General features: G+C 45.2%; 2 long non-coding RNA genes across 2 annotated transcripts in view; both read left to right on the forward strand.

The window, feature by feature from the left end:
• The window catches only part of LOC135904600 (uncharacterized), a 498,596-nt gene that overhangs the window by 394,200 nt on the left and 84,262 nt on the right, over positions 1-20,134 (forward strand). The gene's annotated exons all lie outside the window — the stretch shown is intronic.
• On the forward strand, positions 11,598-18,277 carry LOC135904597 (uncharacterized). Its single transcript, XR_010565163.2, has 4 exons — positions 11,598-11,818; positions 14,097-14,182; positions 14,772-14,994; positions 18,187-18,277. It is a non-coding gene; the product is annotated as an uncharacterized lncRNA (long non-coding RNA).

Below are 20,134 nucleotides of genomic sequence, written 5' to 3' on the forward strand. Positions count from 1 at the left end.
CAGCAAGGGCGAAAACTGTCTTACGAACTTAGAGCGTTGGGCAAGCATCAGTCGTCACTCGGCACGATACTGGGTACATGGCCCAGTTAGTAGTCTTAAAGGAACACCTTTCCATGAAGTGGAGCACTTCGTTCTTAGTACTGACGTGTGGTCAATATATTGTGACGATTTTATGCACAGTTAGTTGGTTCGTTATAGCTTTTTCTGCTTTAACAGCGGAGCTGTTTAAGTTTTAGTTCCACCATGGAGAGAGAGAGAGAAAAAAGCAAGGATAGGAAAGGCAGGGAGGTCAACCAGAAGAGCATCCGGTTTGCTACCCTACACTGGGAGTGGGGGAAAGGGGAATAGAAAGAGGAAAAGGGTAGAAAGTGAGCACAGAGTGCGTGTGGGTGGGACACTATGCACAGGGACACTATAAACGGTCTCGTAAGCCGGTGTACTTCAAGTATTGCACTAATGCACGATTCGCTCTTCATGCTAGTGACGGGTGTGGCCACGGTCCGAGTATTTTTGACTCGTTGAACGGTCTTAAGTCCAGTCGGTGTAAAGTTTCCCGCGGAGAGAGGCGTTGTACATCGTAGTGGGGGCAGGTACACAATAAGTGCTCGATGGTCTCCTCGCACCTACAGGAATCGCACATCGGGCTCTCGGCCATGCCCAAACGATAAGAGTATGAGTTCGTGAACGCTACTCCCAGCCACAAGCGGTACAGCAAGGTTGCTTCATCGCGGGATAGGCTAGATGGCAGTTGTAGCCGTAGCGTGGGGTCCAGTGTATATAATCGGCAATTGTAGGCACTTGAACTCCAGAGATCTTGCGACTTTTTGCGTGCACGTAGGCTAAGTTCCCTGGCAGCGTCCGACCCCGCCAAAGGTATTGAACGCGTCTGGGTATCTTCGTGGGCAAACCGAGCAGCCTTGTCAGCTAGGTTGTTGCCGTGGAGCGTTACCAGAAAACTCAGCCCAGCTATGAGGTGTGTGAGCCGCTTCACGTTGCCTAGCAACCACCTGCGAGAGCACCGAACCACGTAACTTCCTCGCACCCCGCACGCGTAGGGCGGATCGTGACCTCGTGACGTCACATGCGAGTAAAAGCTCGGAAGAGCCGGTGCGGCGACACACCTCTCGCCTCCTCTACTCTGTGCGTACGTGCCGCTGCCATGGGAAGACCGAAGAAAGTTCGGACGCCCGAAGAAGAAGAAGCTGCTTACCAGGAAGAGCACCGTACTACCAAGCGAGAAGCGATGCGTCGCCGCCGAGCTGATCCGGAACACCGCGCCGAAGCTGTGGCTGAGAAGAGGTGACGCCGAGTCGAGGATCCCGAATTTCAGTCCAGGGAACGCGCGAGTCGGTGCCTGAACGCTCGACGTCACCGAGAAAGCGATCTCGGCCTGCGACTGCACGAAAACTTCCAGCGTCAAGCCCGACGAGACAGCAACTTAGCAAAACCTAGAATAACCTCGCAAAACCTAGAAATGACTTAGACAAGCCTACCAACAACTTAGCCAAACCTAACATAACCTCGCAAAGCCTACAGACAACTTAGGCAAGCCACGTAAAAGCTAGATGATCACAAGCTCCGCTGTTGGCTCCAGCCTTGCACCATTAGTGCAATAGGTGCACTTTTTTTCTTTTTTGTGCTTTTTGGGTTTTTCTTTCGCACTTCGACATTTCTCAACGGCCATACAAACCAATATAAGGTGCCTCTATTTATTTTGTTGAATTTACCAGACTACGCACTCCTGTGACGTGTGAGGGCGGCGTGAAATGAAGCTGCCGTCGCACTTTCCTCTGCTCGCGGTCTTGTAGGCGCGTTGCATAACTGCAGATAGGATGCATAGTCACTTCACCAGCAGAAGAGAGAGGGAGTGCTTTATCGTGCAGCACATTCCAGTATCCATGTTCCGGTATCCAAGGGAACATGACGTTATGGCTTTTTGTGATAAATATTGTGCCCTTATGTGTCTTGCTGAAAGGAATGCTCGTTTTTCGCTCAGTGCGCTAATTCTAAAAGCTCAAGCTATGTTACCAGGATTGCATAATCAGGCGATGATTTGTTATCGCGCAGAAAGCCTATGGTCATCAATGAGCCAAAGTGAACACTTGGGAAGAGAATCATTAATGCAGACAAAGAGAGGGAGGTAAGAAAGAAACGAAGGAAGGTTGATTGTCTAATGAGCAATCGAATAATCTATTGTTTATGCAAAAGCTGGCGGCACAACGGTTAACCAAGGAGCGGGTGTAATACCATAGCTTCCATTAAAACATATGGGAGATGCCAGACAGGCGAGTTTTCTGAATTTTACTAATTTAGAATGTTGACGAAGAAGGCTGCAGAACCTAAAAACTGTCACTTAATCTTTTTTTTTAGTTTAACGTAACAAGTGCGCAAAACTACGCCGTGCAATATCCAATCCATGGCAAAAAATAAATATTTTATAGGAGCACCTGCACCATGTAACCAAAAACACAAGGCTCTCAAAGTATTTTTACATAGGTGTCGAATAATCGCGTGACTCTTGTACCACTTGTTATTAAAGTTTTGTATTCATCCCTTTCGACATTGTAGTTGGTCATTTTAGATAAAGATATTCTTAGGTACAGGAAGTCCAATGCTCTAATAGCATTCTGTCCTAATATAAGTTCTCCTCGTTTTCCAAAGGAGCGAACACTGAAAGGCCGAATTACGGAAAATGGAAGGCGTAATCCTTTGCAAGATGAACAACCAAACAGACAAAAAAAAGAAAGCATAACTGCGGCCAATTTTCTTTCGATTTTTACCACGCAAGACGATGCCATTTCATTAGCGGCCAGATTATTGTGCTGACTGAACAGAGGTGACTGCTTTGTGCATCTAATTGCTTTCCGAAACCAGAACGCTGAAGGCAGCTGTGCCATTTTGTTGCAAATTACTTAAGCATGCGCGTTTAATTAGTACTTTGTTTGCTGAGAAGCTTTACCCCGAGCATGGATAAGAGCCAAAAGCAAAAGACCGTCTCCTACCGTATAGCGATGCATGTTTTTTGTAGTCGCACAGGTTATTGAGTGCCTCGGCGGCAAAACGGAAAAATAATAGGTTATTAGCACGTGAGGGTAAACGAAGTTTATTTGTTTGCTCTCCATCATTTCTTTTGTCTCTGCGCTTCCTGTAGTTGATCTCACTTTTTCATTACGTTTCAATTCATTATCAAAGTAATCAGGCGCAGCTTCAAACTCCTTCGCTTTCTCCGTTACAACGATGGTGTCTGAGTTTTTCATGGACCCCGGCAGCCTCGTTGAGTTTCCCCGATTTTGTTGTGCGGCCACCGTTCATGATTAAGCTTGCGAGACGATTCGTATTTTGCAGTTTGATTGCTTTTTCCCGGTCTAGTACTTGCAAAGCTGCGAGAAACATGTCATTATTTTCCCCTAAACCCAGGTGAAAAGAAGTTAATCAGCAGTCTAAGCTTAAGCGAGAGTTTAGTAAACTGAGCTTCTATTCACAAAATGTATGCTTACGCTTGTACCATGCTTCTGAAAACAAAAACCGTCCACTATTGACATCGAATACATTATATTAGTAAAGGCCATTGACCAATCGGAAAATATTATTACGAACTACAGCTTTTGTGATTTCAGCCCGTAGTTTTGAGGAGCTGAGTATATATGCTGGATATTTCGCAACATTGCCGATGCAAAACTGCAAACGCCACTGAATGTCACGCTGCTATTGTTCTTTCTGTACGAACACATGTTGCTAGTAACTGATTTATTTATTTATTTATTTATTTACTTATTTATTTGACACTACTACTGGTACTAGCGGGATCCATGGCAGAGTGGGCAGCAAATCGGCGTAAATTATCGACCTACCTTTGACCCACCTTTTCTTTATGAATAAAGGAAAAATGAGACATCCACCCGTTCGTAGCAGTTGCTACAAAGGAAACCCATACGGGTTCCTCGAAAGAAAAGCCTCATCGGGGCAGCCGCTCTACCATCTGAGCTAACCAGGCGGCTAGCAGATGGCAGGGCGAAGTCGAATTTGTCGACAACACGAAGCAAATGCAAGAGTTTGACGTAGTAGTTCTGCGGAAACACGCAAGGTGGAGAGAAGTAATGAATAAAGGAAAAATGAGACATCCACCCGTTCGTAGCAGTTGCTACAAAGGAAACCCATACGGGTTCCTCGAAAGAAAAGCCTCAAGTTGAAGAAAACTTCAACTTGAGGCTTCTTCAACTATGAGGCTTTTCTTTCGAGGAACCCGTATGGGTTTCCTTTGTAGCAACTGCTACGAACGGGTGGATGTCTCATTTTTCCTTTATTCATTACTTCTCTCCACCTTGCGGGTTTCCGCAGAACTACTACGTCAAACCTTTTCTTTAGTATGACAATATTTTTTGAACGAACAGCTTGCGCAATGTTAATTTGGTCCCATAGACGCAACGCCCACAACAATCCATCACTCATCACCAATCCCATTTTGAAGCATCAAGAGTGGGCACTGCAGGCAGCATGATACAGCACTTGCTTGGTGAACCTCAATGGGGCTCACACTTTCAACTGAAAGGACCTCCTACGTGAGCATTGCTAACAGCCGGGGCCGTCCAAAGCTTAACATCTTCGACTTACGCTCGATGGTCGCGTCGCGTCTTGGGAGAGGTAACCAAAGTCCGCGTGCTTGGAGTGGAATTTTCTGCATCCGCATCGGCATCGCCCTGGCTATGCTCTGCCCGCAGATCCGCTTCTAGCATGCTACAGCCCTTTCGTCACATCACCCAGAGATCAGGTGGAGCTCGCACCCACATTGTTCTGCAGCTGGTTTGCTCCTTACTCCAGCCTCGCTTGATCTATCAAGCACAGTTTCAGCGCCTTACCAAAGCCGAATGGGCTTGACTGGAAAACATTAACCGTGAAGCCATACTTGTGATTACAGGCCTTCCAAGGCTCGCAGCTATCAAGATACTTGAGGCAGAAGCTCAGATGAATACCCCGATGAGCTCATTCGTCACAGACGCGAAGCGCGGGTGATAAAGCACAGTAATGTTCATGAGGCTAACGGCCTTGACGAATTAAGTGGACCGGTATTTTCTCTTGCTAGATCAATCCTTATCACCAGCAGCACCACAGTAGACTAATAGTGTCACATGGTTGCATTAGGCAGGTGACTAATCGAAACTGAAATTCCGTGAGCACCACCGCGCCTCTGCCTTCCTGTTTGAAGTTTCAGGAACTAAACCTAAGTGCCTATGTGGATGCCGGGTCGAGTTCGGCAATTCGTCATGCATCCTTAGTGTGGGCTTTCTATCCGGAAGTGAACGTGTTCTTATGAGTTGGATGCACCCATTTCCACGGTACTGGTGGAACTAGTTGCACTCCGCGATGGCATGACCACTCTGTTGTCAATCGCCAAGGTGCAACGCCCAATAGGCGTGATCCTATACACCAATTCGACGCGAGCGGTGCGCTCATTCCGTCCAGTCGGCCATTCAGCTGATGTAGCGATGGGTTTTCGCCACTGTGCGACGACTTATCCGTGCCCGGTTGGAGTCTGCTAGATTCATCGGTCAAGTGTTCCTGCTCATACCGCGGCAGGCGCCGCATGCCATCCCTTGACGGTCGTGCACCCGTTGTCTTTGCTCAAGTTCCCGCACTCTGAAACAATGGACATTCATAAAGAAATGCTTCGGCGCACCACGCGAGCTGTCATACCTCCGTGTGGCTCTGACCGCCCGGGTGTCCTCACCCCTCAAGAGGAGGCACCGCTCCGAAGAGTCCGCGTGAGTGCGGCTGTCACACCGTCCATGTGAGCTCAGTGGGGATACCTTGACGCCTCTTCTAGATGTCGGTACTGTCCAGACGACAGACGTGCCCTGGTCTGCAATCGGCTCTTCAACGTCATCTAAGCCGTGGGGGCTTTCACCCTAATCGGGTGCCATTCTTACAAAAGTGAGTCTTTAGTCCTTATCACCGCTATTTTTTGGACTTTATGCAAGAGACAGCGCTTCACAATTATGTGCAACACTTTCTTTTGATGCAGTAACGAAAACTAACGTGATTAGAAAATATTTCTATGCTTTTTCATTTTGCTTTATATGCCGGCTATGGGGAAGTCATCATCATGAACACCAGCTTACTATATATCCATTGCAGAACGAATTGCTTCCCTAAAAAGTTTTCAGTGACGCTCGCCTTCCCTACAACACGCTATCGTATGCCTACCCCCTCCCCCCACTTTCCTAGTTCCATCACAGCACCAATTTTCTGCAGTAATCGATTGTGCTTCCATTGTTTTGGCGCCGAATACGTAACACTAATAGGCCACCAATGCAGGCCAACAATTATCTGCTCTGCATATGACTGGCTGCTCATCTCCATTTCTTCCTCTTAATCGCAAATGAAAAAAAAAAAGAACTCCGGCAGAACCCACCTCACGATGACTGTCGACGGCAATGGGATTAGTATTCAAGCAATGTAGCGACACACCATGCCGCTGAATATATGTTTATTTAGAAATTGTAGTGGCCATTGCAAAGATTACTTGTTTCGGCTACATGAGACACTCCCTGCTTCCGGTATTGGTGCACGTTGCCATTACAGCCACATAACAAGGTCGGCTATGAGCATAACGGCATCATGACCACGTAGTAACGATGACGGAATGACGACGAAAAAATGGCATCAACCGAATGACGAAGGCAATAAGGCAAAGATTTCTTTTTAAGGATAACGATAACTTGCATTCGTAAAAATGTTTACACCCTTTGGGTCTCATCTTGTCCCACCACAGTAATCATCATCTGCCTTGCCCGCATTGCCCGTGCTCTCTTGCCCATGCTGGAGTGCACGGGTGGATAATGGAACCAAGCGTCTGGGCGGCAGCGCAGTTTCGTTGCGCGCTCTTCTTAGTATGTAGTTGCCAAACGCCCAAGCCACGCGACATAGGGTCATTGTTTTCGGGGAAGAGGGTGGGCAGAGCGGCTTTCTAGTGCACTTTGAATACAAGTCTAGCTTTCTCGTGGTCTTGGTTATCGTGCTCATCTTCAGCGGAGGGTATTAGTGGACGATTTTAACCGGGATCGCAAGCCTTGTGCGGAGATAAACCCCACAATCTCCCGTGAAACAACATGAGAGAGAGAGAAAGAAAGAATGGAAGAAGGAAAGGCAGGGAGGTTAACCAGACAAAGCCCAGTTTGCTGCCCTACATGTGGGGAGGGTAATGGAGAGTGAAAGAGAGAGAAAAAACATAAGTTCATTCGTTGCTTGTGATGTAGGGCGCAGACAGCCGTCAAATTTTGGGGCTGTGTTCTGACACAAAGGAAATTAGGCACACGATGCACAGAGAGGCCGAGCTAAAGCCCAATATGTCCCAGGTGGCTTTATCCATGAAGTAATGAATAAGTGCGCGAATTCATTGCTGCAATACCTGCCTCAAAACATGGCTGCTCGAATTTATTTAACGCCTATTCTTAATTTCTCTTGTACGTATGCGGTGCGACAAGTCCAATGAATAAAAGAAAAACGTCTCGAGCTTAGAAAGAAAGGAGTTGTGTCTTAGAAGTTAGTAAAAATAGAATGAACACTTACCTATAGTTAAAAGAAGTAATGAAGAAACAATCAGAAGAACCGTAGGCACGTGCTCATTTTATTTCCACCAAGTACCAGCCTCACCTGACGAGTTTTCATAGAACATTAAACTACGTTTAAAAGGTTGTATGTGCGCTCATAGCTCCTTTTCCGTTTCGCATTCAAGCGGCTCGTATCACGTCATACACGCCTGCTAGAAAAGCGCGATGCGGAGTAAAGAAGAAGCAAGAACAGTAAAGCGAATTGGGACTGCATCTGTCGTTCATAATTCGCATGAACTTTCCCATAACAGTTTGAATAAGAAGCACACTTCGAAATTATTTTAAGCTTTGGAACATTGCCAGAACGCAAAGTGGTAACCAAAGACATGGCTAGAATAAACGATCTTCCTGGTGCTCTATGGTTTCTTTAAAGGACGGAGATTATGGGGGTTGCAATTGGGCTTTCTTTTTTTGACGATAAAGAAGATTTTGAAGATCCCCGAAATTTTAAATATATAGGGTGGGGGGGGGGGAACTTGCTGTACCAGCATTTTTTTATATAAGTCTTAAATGTTATTTTGTTGCTGGGTTCGCAAGTTTAGGTGCTCTCTATGTCGTAAAACAAACATACAAAGTTATCAACACCGTACAATTCCTTGATATGTACCAAAATACCCGGGTAGTGCCGATAGCTTTAAAACGAAAATAACTTTTTTTGACCCTGAGTGGTGCATCAATAAATGTAAATCACATCTGATCACTGCTTTTTTTACGTTGCGATCTTAGGCTCACTATTTATTGTTTTGCGTACTTTAATAAAAGGTTTACAAAGCTCTTATTTTTAAATTGCTTGTAAATGGTCATCTCAATGCACCTGGTCATCACGAACCACCGACTGCCAAGCCTCTTCTACTGCACTGTTTTTTTTTATTAAATGTATTTAGGCAGAGGTTGATGCCTATCTGTGGCCCAGGCTACTCCTCTTACATGATAGTTAGCGTCAATAAGTTCTCAACAACCACAAACCTGGACAAATAAACACATGAACGAACGTACACATACTAAATTTCAGTCCTGCAATACAAACAAACGTTCGCGCAACAGTAGAGTTCACATAGCATAAATAATCAAAAAAAGAACGAAATGTTCACACGAAACACTTGAGTTCATACAGTATAAACGTTCACAAAACCAATATTTGCACATAAAAAAATGCTGGGAACTTGTGAATTAGGTCTGTGAAAATCGCGCATAAACACGAAGACACGATGAACATTTAAATAAACGTGCCTGTTAATAATAACGATGCAAGCAATAAGTGTTGTATGACTTAGTATTATTGTGACATGTCTTATCACTTCAAAAGTTGTACAAAGGCGCGCACAGCGATGTTTTGTTCCTGTTGGTCATAAAGACGGACGCGTTAGCATAAGGCTCCTTAATAATTTTAACCTCCCTCTATGTACACATAAAGCAAACTACACGAGCGTTCTTACATGTCACTCGGGTTGGAATGCGTCCAACGCGGCCGGAAGTCAAATCGGTGACCTTGGGCTCATCAGCACAATCCCACAACCATTGAGTCAGGTGTAAACGTAGAGAGGGCTTAGAAATATGGGAAACGTATTCATCGTCGAAGCGTCGGGCACATCTACTGGCAGTCTCGTTATGTGCGCATGCTTTCTTTTTCGGTCTTGCTTTTCATACAGCGTAAGCAGTTATGGGCTCAATCCAATAGCCGTTTAGGTTGGCGATGCTGTGTGCTGCCGCCACCCCCATCGGTGGCTGCCGCAGCTACCGCCAATAATGAGAAAAACATCCAGCTCCCGCAGGGATCGAGCCCAGACCCTCATCGCAGGGTCAGCTACTGTACTAGTGCTCCACGTCAGCGCTTGCTAGCTGCTGCGGAAATATGCCGTATACAGGCGTCTTTGCACGCGAGGAGTCAGGCGATATGCGCGCCACGCATATAGCGTCGATACGCGCACACTTTGCATAACAGCTGTCTAGTATTGCACCTAGATAGCACGCCACGCAGCACTTGCATCGTATCGAGCCACTTGTCACGCGATGTGAGATGCGCACCGCATAGCGTCGTTACCTGCCAACTTTGCGTTGCAGTTGCGTTGTATCCCTTACAAAAATGGTTGTTGAATTTCCATTGTTGATCTGTTGTACTATCATTGATTCCATAGAAACTCCACAAAATTACAACATTCATTGAGCCAGCACCATGATAGTTCAAGAAAATTTTTATTGACAACTACACAATAATTTTTTTATTGATGAAATATTGTTCAATTTCTATTGCGTAATGCCAACAACTGGACCGAGTTAAACAGGCGACATACAATTTACACGAAACAATAAACATTAGTTTAGGTTCCTTAGTTTAGGCTACAACATGAAATGGCGTAATTAAGGTGGCCAGAGCTTCAACCAATTATTATTTAAAAATTTGTTGCACAGGCAGTTGTACATTCAAGTGCAGAATAAAGGCCACTGCAAAATAATGCACTAATGCATTATTAATGCAAAATAATGCTGTATTGAGCCGCTGCAGCGCCAAATGCACAATCTCCGGATAGGTTCAACTTATTTTAATCATTGTGGATATTGCAATGTGCGCTATAACTGCAATGGAAGACCTGAAAAAGATTGAGTGTAGGTGATTCAGTGTAAAGCTTGTACATTGTACTACCAAGGAAAGAAGAGGTTCATCCCACTGGGCAATGTACAGGGTACTTTTTCTTTTTCGCTGCACCAAATTTTTAAACTTGCAAAATATAAATCACGGTAATGTTATGTTTACCATACGAGTGCACAGATTGGCGGCCTCTAGATACAGAGCAATTGCCGCACTTACGTGCATAATTAGTAAGGTTACGCTAATTAACTTTCTAATTATCAGCAATAGGTGGCTACAGCAAATGAGTACTTTGGTGCCCATGCTCGACACTACCTATCCCAATGATCAAATTTTGAATAGTGGATTTCATGTGGGAGCTTCGCGAACAATTAGTTCCCCTTGGCAGGCTCCTTGAAATCGAAACTGGCTGGACAAAGAGCGCCTTTGTCGTCAGCGTAGCTTCATGTCTTCCTCAATGCATGCAGAAGCACCCAGAATACTGATAGGTAACCGGTTCTTCAACTTTTGTTTCGAGCCTATCGGTACGTCAATGTACGGATCCTACTGGACCTTACCAAAATTTATATTACGTGGCATCACAAGCTACCACAACAATACAGAGCCTGCGGAAAGGCGACCTCGGGTAAATTTACACTATTGCATTACGGCAAAATATGCAACATTCAGTGTAAGCGCGCCTACACGCCGATTGGCAGAGGTCACGCGACCAACTACAATGATGATGATGATGATGATCGGCACCAAAAACCTTTGTAACAGGGCGGAGACAAATAGTCTCTTAGTCTGCTTGATTTATTCAGGTTTTACACCTGTATATAGCGACCGAGACGCGACTCATACAGACTCATGTTCGCATCAGCGTGCGCGACCTGCCCGTCGTCAGAAGAAAACATTTGTCGATTGATGCCGTTCACTTCTTCTCGCGCCATCGTTGCCGCGTAAGGTAACCTTCAGCGCATTGGTTAAGCAGCACAGCTTTGCCACTGCATTCGCGCGGCTGCAACAACGAGCACTTAGGGAATGAGCCAAACCAGTGGTAAATCGCCACCGTTTGCGACTACTCGCTTCGTGACAACTTGATGCATTTGTTGCCTTCGAGATCGAGACGATGTGTCGTCACGGAGGAAATCTCGGAGGCGATGCTTCAACATTGCCATCGATACTGAATCATTGTTTCAACGCAGACAATTGCGATTTGCGCAGCAAGATAATTTATTTTATTACACTTTGTGTATAACTGACAGCTGTGCAAAATAATTATAGGAGTTCTTCCCGAACGAAATATTTTTGAAAGTTTTTTACCAAACCTAGCGAAATGTACAAAAGTTAACAAGCAACATTGAAATTTGTTTCTTTTTTTGCGTGTTTGGTTGTTTGGCATTTGTTTTCGTCGCCATTTTGCTTTTTTTCGTGTCTCCGTGTGTACGTTGTGTGCGTCGCGAGTTGTAAGCATGCGTGTGCGTTGTGATCTGCTGTTGCGCGGACAAGAGACATTTTTGCCAAGAGCGTCGGAGACGAAAAGCTGAATGTGCCCGTCCGTCCACTGGCTGACGCGGAGGTATGCCACCGACTGGGCTGCGTGGAAGCGTGCATGAAGAATGGAGCGCCGGCTGACCCGACGGTAAGCACGTTTCTTGTCTGTTCGGCAACGTTCTGACTGGTGTCGTAGAAGTCGCGGGGCGCTTTTTTTTGTCTCTGGGTGTACGTCGGGCAGACTTGCGCCTGTGGCGCTCGTGCTGTTTGAGTCAACCACTCCGAGCTGTATGTCTGATTCACGCGTGGTGCACCGCGTGGGTGTTTCAAAACATTTCGTGCCGGGCCGGTCCCGGGTGCATGTGTAGCGTGTTGCATACTCATTTGGTCCATCGAGCGCCAAGGTGGGGTCATGTCGTCTGTTTAAGCTGTGTATTTAGCAGCTTGGCCTATTCGTCTGTACTACACGGTAGCCAAGTTTATCGCGAACTGAAATGCACGAAAACACTTAAAACAAGGGCGCCTGTTCCTGTCTTGTCATGGTCGTCCCCACCCGTCGCGGTAGTGTTGCACCACTGACCTTGAGGCCGCAGGTGCAACTCCGGCTGCGGCAGCCGGATTTCGATGGGGCGAAATGCAAAAAACGCTCGTGCTTGGATATGGGTGCTTGTTAAAGGTCGGGGTCGTGGTCAAATTTATTTCAGTTATACACTGCCGCGTGCCTTGTAGTGAGATCGTGGCTTTGGATAGTAAAATCACAGAATTTGAACGTTTAACTTGCTTGACCCTGTTTTAAGTATTACCGTTGCAGCAGGACCCATGCACAGCCGTTTATATGAAAATCGAATTGGCGGACCGTCTTTTCCTTGTATTGTCATCAAATAATCATGCAGAAATGTCGTGGCCGATATCGTGTCATGTCTAATAAACGCGGATCGTCCTATAAAAGAGGCTGGTTGATCGTTCGCGAATCGAATGCTACCGTGTTGTAAAAAAGTATAAAAAAATGCCTAAAGCGCATGTGATTGACGCCACCAGGTAGTTTCTCTCTCAGCCATGGGTATCTTTTTCATGTTGCAAAATTATTTCTGTGAAGTTATTTGTGTGCTCTGGATATTTTAAAGAACAAGATTTTACTCAAACCTGTAGTGTTTTACAGAAAAAGACTTGTTAATCCGGTGTTACAATAAATATATGCCTTCTTGCAATAAAGAAAGAAAAAAGGTTATGAAAGCATGCAAGCCTCTGAATACGAGAGAAAAGATGCAACCTTTAGACCAAATCTGGGTTATTTTTCCCTTCAGAGCGCCCAAATTTCTACTTGTATGTTCGCACAGAAAAGTGCCTTGTCATAAAGATGTTGTAATATCAGACACTTTCTTTTGAAATTTTTTTTTTCTTAACCGCCCTGTGAAAAACTGTTGGTAAAAGAATTTGGTTCTTGCTATTTCAGTATACCTAAAACATATGCAGTGGACAATAAAAATATTCAACTAATTCATTCAGTCACATAAATAAAATACATTGCTAACACAGTAGCTGGTAGCAAGAAACACTTGGTTACATAAGCATCAAGCACTTATATACATTTTTTATTATTGGTGGCATTTCACTGTGTAGCTGATATGTAATACTGCATTTATAAAATACTTTAAATACTGTCATCCACAGCATCTGGAGAAGAGTGCAGGGCACATTGTGTCTGACACTGGTGCAAACTTGCGTGACACATCAACAGCAGGCAACAATCTTACACTATCTATTTAATGGTTTCTGAGAATATAACAAAGGATCTTTAAGGCCCTTCCCTGCATGGCAATTCCGAATCTACTTTGCCACACCGAATAAACAGTGCTAACATAAGAACCAGTTGAACATGCCCTTCCACATCAAACGCTCCTGTGTACACGCCCTGTAATATTTATGGAAGTATAGGTGTCGAGGCCCTCTAGCCGGTTTATGTATGGAATTCCATGACTCGGGACAAAAAAGCACACTGCAGCAGTGTATGGTCTGGTAGTATTCAATCCGTACTAGAATTTATGAGGAATATTGAATACTGAAGCATATTTTAAACAGCTTAGATGTATTGATCATACTGATTTGTTCCCTTTTGCTGCTTGAAAGAAATACCCATAAATTTTTTGTAATAATTTTGTGGATAAACATGCCTATTCTTGAATTCAAAACTATCTGTGCAGCATGTGTGAAGACCTGCAACACTTTAATGGAAGGCTTCTCGGCTTCACTCGACTATCACGAAGTGTCATGCATCCGACTCATGTTAAATGCCAGGCTCGCAAAATTCATTATTAAGTGTGACATATTTCGCTGCATAAGGAAGTAGCATTTGGTGCTTTATCGCTGAAATGGTTGAAGTACATATTACTTTTATTCAGCGGTTGTATTGCTTTCTCATTATGCAGAAGCTGGCAAGAGAGTGAAGAGGCTACGAAAAATCCTCAACAACATCAAGAGCAAGCCAGAAGAACCAGTAATTGCTTGCACACAGGTACGCTTATTGTGTGCTGCCAGTTGTTCTCCCTTCTTTCTTTTGCTTTCTTTTTTGGCAATATAGTGCACTTGAAATGATTCCGTGAACAAAGCATGATTAAATAAGTGTTTCCCAACTTCTGGCCCCTGGAATCACTTGACATAGCGAAAGGGATCTGTATGGATCACTTAAAGATTTGCAGTTGATCTTGCGATGTGTGACTATGACTAAAATTGATATCTGGGCAGCATGATGGCAGGTAACAAGCCGTTGCAGGAAAGTTGCTGGTGCTGTATGCTATTTAGCAATAATTAACAATGATCGTGTACGAACACGCTCACTAGTTGCCGGCTGTGGGCAACCAGCCGGCAACTACTAAGTCCACCTCTGAACAACTTATATTTGTTCGCACAAGTGCTGCAGTGTCAGTAACTGCAAGCAACTGTCAAAAAAATGCCTCTGCAATGCAAACCACGCAACGGGGCTGCAAGACATTTATTTTTCTTCTGCTGTCTTTTATGGCTTGTCCTTTTGATGATAAATTGTTCACCTTCATGCTCTGTGTGATCAAAAGTGAGCTTTTAAAGTGTCGCTTAATTTTCTACAGGTTGACATTGGTGGTCGGACGCTGATTGATAAGAACATCCTCGATCAGCTGAGCCAGGCCTCTGACTGTACCAGTGGCCGTGGAAAATTCGTCGGGGCACTTTTGCACCACGTCTTTACTGATGGTGGGCTCCACAGCAAGCCGCTGTTTGGGGGAAGAGCTGCCTACGTGGCGAGACGGTTCAAGAGGAGGCCCTCAACACTGTATGCGTGGAGACCGATAGGTGTGTACGCTATTTTAATAGTCATGTAGTCTTAAATAATGAAATCAGAACATGCATATAAGTTGAAGAAAGGCTATTTCTACAAACTGTACTGTTAGCAACTGGATGAAGTATAGTAAGTGTTCCTAATATTTGCTGTAGAAAACAAATAGTTCCCTTCTTTCATTATTTACATTATGGCCACAAAGTTATGCACAAATTTTAGAGGCCTGATAAAAGAAATGATTGGTTGAGCTATAGATTGATCACAGCTGCTTAAAAGATACTGATGGGCTAGTTGGTGAGCCATGATATTGAAGCAGCACACTTACATCTGACACATACGCGTACACATAGAAAGGACATACACAGGCGCTGGACTGCACATTCTGCAATATTGCCTAAAGACGACCCGTCTTTTGTAGTGCCACTTGAGAAGCACACGTGCTCTGATGGCAGTGAGGTGTGACAAGAGCGAAAGTAAAACACACAAAAAAACACAAATAAAGGTGACATTTTTGGATTCCCACCCTGAATAATCAAAGTCTAAATATCGGCACGCTTTTTCAGAGAATGATACCAAGGTGCAACCGATAGACCTATCTTTCCATTTGTCAGTTTCTGTTGCTTTGTTGCGTTCCCTGCACAAAACTTCCGTATCTTTCAGGACAGGTTTGCAGCCCCAATCCTTGCAATGAAAGGCTAAATGACTTGTATCTTTAGCCGTGCAGGGATAAATGTGCTCATTTAGCCTTGTATATTCAAGCACCTGCATGTCTGCCCAGTGTATGCCTTGTTACAGGACAGAAGGCTCCTATAAACCACTCCGTCTGCACAAGTGACATAGAGCTTTCGATGGTTGACTGCACAGGGACTTGTTCTTTCTTTTTGTGCCATTCACCTTTTTGCACAGGATCGACAACTGCACAGGTGTGGTAAACACTACATCAACGCCTGCCTTTGACCTATCTTTTGCAGATTGTGGGACATTGTGTGTACTTAAGGTATGACTGCGTTATCTTGACAGTCCTTGTGACTGCAGTGGATCCGCTCACTTTTTTGTGTTTAGTAACCTGAAACGTATCAAGAGCTTCGATGGATACCTAGGGCTCCCGAGGCGGGTTACCTTGTTTGTGAAGCTGGTTTCACATTTGTGATGGAATGATTTTTGCAGTGCGTTAAGAAAGCAAGAGCGGACAATCGCCCTCTTCACAAGCTTTGAATGGGCCGATTGGTAGGGAAGGACAGATTTGTTGCTCCTTGGTTCATAATACCAACATACACACCAATGCAGTGTTTTGTAAATGCATCACGTCATTGTTACTAACACATAAGCTACCTATCAGCGGTTTTATTAGGTTTTTAGACTTTGGTGCATATGTATCCTCTGATCAAATCTGTTGGTCTTATGAGCCAAGGAGCAACAAAGCTGCCCTTCCCTACCACTCGGCCCATTCAAAGCTTGTGAAAAGGATGACTGTCCGCTCTTGCTTTCTTAACACACTGCAAAAAACATGCCATCACAAATGTGAAACAAGCTTAACAAACCAGGTAACCTGCCTCAGGAGCTCTGGGTATTCATCGAAGCTCTTGATCAGTTGCAGAATGCTTACATAAGAAGACAGAAAAGACTAGCGGATCCACGCACAGTCACAAGGCATTGCAAGCTGGTCATGCCTTATGTACTCACAATTTCCCAAATCTGCTAAAGATAGGTCACAGGGCTGGCATTGATGTGGTGTTTTGCGCGCCTCTGTGATTGTCGAGCCTGTGCAAAAAGGGGAATGGCGCGAAAAAAGGAACAAGTGCCTGTGCAATCAACCACTGAAAGCCATGTGTGAATTGTTCAGAAAGAGTGGTTTATAAGCTCCCTCTGTCCTGTAACAAGGTATACATTGGGCAGACGGGCAGGTCCTTGAGTGCAAGGCTAACTGAGCACAACTATCACTACATGGCTAAAGATTCAGATCATTGAGCGTTTCATTGCAAGGATTGTGGCTGCAAACCCATACTGAAAGATACGGAAGTTGTGCGCAGAGAACACAAAAAGCAAACGGGAATTTCTTGAAGCAATAGAAATTGACAAATGGAAAGATAGGTGTATCAGTTGCCCCTCAGTATCATTCTCTGAAGAAGCATGCTGCTATCTTGGACTTTGGTTATTCATAGAGTGGAAATCCAAAAATTTCATCTTTATTTGTGTTCTTTGTGCATTTTATCCTGGCTCTTGTCTCACCTCACTGCCATCAGGGCATGTACGCTTCACAAGAGACACTATAAAAGATGGGTCTTTGAGCAATAAAGCAGTAGTTGCAGTCCGGCACCTGTGTATGCCCTTTCTAAGTGTACGTGTCAGATGTAAGTGTGCTGCTTCAAGATCATAGGTGGCCAGATAGCACACATATGTTCCTAGGTCGACTTCTGCACCAGCTATTTATGATGGCACATTTTAATATATGCTCGGCGATTTGCTATGTGCTGGCTATGTTATAGCTTTGTTTCTTTACTAAGAAAAGCCTGCACTATTTTTCAAGACTTCTTGGGTTAACTTAGCGCTTATTGTTATTATAAAGTGTCAAATATATATGTTGCATGAAAGGTTCACTCTAGCAGGAACTTAGTGAATGCACAGAGAGGAAGAGCCCCATCACATTCGTGTGACAGTCACGTTGAGCATGGAGCTGATTTAGTTCATTTGCTGCATGTCTGACCACCACTGCTGTCATGTGTAAGCAGCAGGCTGCACCTACTTTAAAGATGAATGTTTTCTCTTAAACCAATTAAAGGGTGACAGGAAGTAGTAAATTCCAGATGCAATGTTTTCGCTTGCTATGTTCAAGCTTCGCATTGCCATAGTGACCATCAGATAATTTAAAGCATAATGCTATATGTAATAACATTTAATCAAGGATAAAATAAAAATATTACAGGATTTTTTGGGCAGATAATTCGAGCATGAAGCTAGTTAAATCTCCATAGAAGCTCACTTGTATACTTTCTGTCTAGCAGCTTGTACAAAGCTCTTACCACATTTACCATGACTCCTTATACTGTTATTATAGCTCCTTTACAGAACATCAGTAGTACATGGATTAAACATGAAAGCTTCTAGCAGATATTTATTTCTTAGTTTTGTTGCTTAAATAATCACTATTGCCTGCTAATTTAATTTGCCAGAGCTGCACATTGTTTCATTTACTCATATGTTTCCAGGTTACACCTGCTCAGTTTCCGGGAGCCAGTGTTCCATACATCAAGAAGAGCCTATCCTTGCTTTCGTGATAAATAAAATGAAGTAAGACCATGCCTTTTTATATGCCTTCTTGTTTGTTACTGCTGGCTGCACCTCATATTCAGCCTCAGTAAGCATCTTACATGAAGTCATTGCATTGAGGACTAAATGCAATGACAACTGCATGAAGATACTGCGCAATACAATGACAACCCAGTGGAAGAACACTACAATGAAAATCCAATGAAGATCCCATGAAAAAACAACACAATAAAAATACCATGGAGACCCCATGGAAATACCACACCATAATACTCCCATGGAAATACAATGGATTCACGGTGGCCACTTTTCCATGATCTCTCAACAAATCCTCCATGAAATGCCAATGGAATTTCCACAATTTTTCTGTTGATGGTACAATAATATATAGATGGAAAATCAGTGGATTTCCAACAACATTTTTTGTAAGGGATTCCACCAGGTGTCACGACATGTAGCAGTTGCATCGTATCGTGCCACGTGTCAAGCGATGTGACATGTGCGCCGCGTAGTCTCGATAACTGTCTTTACTCTTCGGTAAATCTTATGGCGCAAGCTACGCGCCGCTGCTGAAGTAGCGAATCGTACAGCTACTCCGTGACTGTAACCAGGCAACGTCGGAACCGCTCCTCCAGCTTGCGCCATGACGGTGCTGTGTGTGCCGCACAGCCCTGCGAATTTTTTTTTTCGTTTCAGAGAAGTAAGTTTAACAGTATAACAGCGAGTCAAGCCTTTTGATCTTGCTTCAGAGCTCATTAACACCACCTGCGTTCCTGTCGTCACCTGCTGAAAACACATCCGCCATTACAGTTGCCGAAAAACAGTCATTAAGCAGGCTGCGCAAGGCCATTTCCGCTAATTATGTGTATAAAATGCTTGCTCCCCCCCCCCCTCCCAGAACACGCCGATATGCCGTAGCACCCCGCCCGTCAATGTACGAGAAATCTCGGTTTTCCACGCCCAAACCAAGGAATCAACGTTCCACGTGTATTTAGCGCCTCGTGCCAGTACCACGTATGGCGTGCGCTTTTCTGTAGCCTTTCAGGGCACTCCCCCCCCCCCCCCCCCAAATTCTCGCTTCCGGAGCCCACCAAGCACGCATCTGCGGGTACGGCAAAGCGGAAATTGCGCGTTCGCCCGTACTCTCGGGAGTGAGCGGCCGCGTCACTGTCTCAGCGTGATCCGCTACGTGCATGGACGTAATAAGAGTAATATCCTGGTGAGCGCAGGACGCAAAAAAGAAGGAAGACAAAAAATAAAAGCTAGGAAGCATAACCGAGGCGCGCGTGAAACAGTGTATAGGGCAACGCCAAACAGAAGAAAAACGACTGGACGCACTGTGTAGCCGGCGCGCCGCGCGGAAGGCACACTCGCTATAGCGGAGCAGTGCGTGATAGAATCAGTGCGGCGGTGCGCAGGTTGGGTTGCCCACTGGCGGCCGATGGGATCCAGTCACGCCAACGACGCGCCCTAGCGTTAATGTTCGGGGCGCACTCACTCGGGCATCGCGCGGCCGCCGGCACAGAGCGGGACGACGGAAGGGGGAGAGAAGAAAGCCGGCTTCCCCGCCATGCACGTTTCCTGCCGCCGATCGCTCGCTCGCCCTCCTGCCGACCGAAGAGCGAACGCCAGCCGCCGCTGTCACGGCTTATCGGCGCTAAGCGGACGCGCCGCGCGCTCTGCAGTCCGCGCCTTTTAGCATAGGCGTCGCAAGAGCCCGCACCCGAGGCCAGCCGACGCCGTGGCCCAGCCACTGCCCGCGGTCAGGCTTTCCGGGACTTGATAGCCGCGGGGCGGCCACGCCTAAGTGCGGCAGGGGAGGGAATAACCCTCCTCCTATAGGCAGGTGCACGCGAGAAGTCCAGCCTCTCCGATTGTCTCATTGAC

Source organism: Dermacentor albipictus, chromosome 4, assembly GCF_038994185.2.
Source record: "Dermacentor albipictus isolate Rhodes 1998 colony chromosome 4, USDA_Dalb.pri_finalv2, whole genome shotgun sequence".
NCBI lineage: Eukaryota > Metazoa > Arthropoda > Arachnida > Ixodida > Ixodidae > Dermacentor > Dermacentor albipictus.